The sequence below is a fragment of the Silene latifolia genome, chromosome 11 (genome assembly GCF_048544455.1).
Source record: "Silene latifolia isolate original U9 population chromosome 11, ASM4854445v1, whole genome shotgun sequence".
NCBI lineage: Eukaryota > Viridiplantae > Streptophyta > Magnoliopsida > Caryophyllales > Caryophyllaceae > Silene > Silene latifolia.
Genome location: NC_133536.1, coordinates 9,387,486 through 9,388,071, shown reverse-complemented (window position 1 = coordinate 9,388,071; position 586 = coordinate 9,387,486). Strand labels below are relative to the sequence as shown.

The window sequence follows — 586 nt, the reverse complement described above, 5'->3', positions numbered from 1 at the left end:
TGGCTTCGCCTGGGCTCGAACCGGGGACCTTCAGTGTGTTAGACTAACCTGATAACCAACTACACCACGAAACCTTTTTGTTAATTAATGGCGCCTTAGATTATATTATCTCATCTAGGTAACTGTAGTTCCTGCTTCAGTTTAAGCATTTTTCTTGGGCTTTTCGATTCTTAGGTTCCTAATGTTCTTCCAACTTTTGTTTCCCCTTGCATGGCCTAAACATAGCCAGGAATTGATCCTAACGGGAAAAACGGATAACGATGTAAAAGAAACTTTAAAAAAGTTAAAATATCTTCACTAAAAACTTTGAAATTCTAACGACGACATGTCATATATTCGTCGCATTTTATTTTGCTTTGGTCGGTCTACTCCGAATTTAAAGAATGTCAAATTTAATTTCATTTGTTCGAGTATTGCCAATTTGGTTAGGGTTGCTCCACTTGCCTATTCTACTCCTTCAATCAAGGAGTCTGCTTGTATATTTTCCATAATTGCTTTAGTGTTCATGCACAATTGTACACTATATAAATACCGCACATTCATAGGTGAATTAGTGGCGTTTTCCCCTAACTAAATTACCTCTTGA

At 37.0% G+C, this 586-nt stretch overlaps 1 non-coding gene across 1 annotated transcript; it reads right to left on the bottom strand.

Moving 5' to 3' along the window:
• TRNAV-AAC (transfer RNA valine (anticodon AAC)) lies at positions 1-74 on the bottom strand. Its single transcript has one exon. It is a non-coding gene; the product is annotated as a tRNA-Val (tRNA).
• Between the last annotated feature and the right edge of the window lie 512 nt (positions 75-586).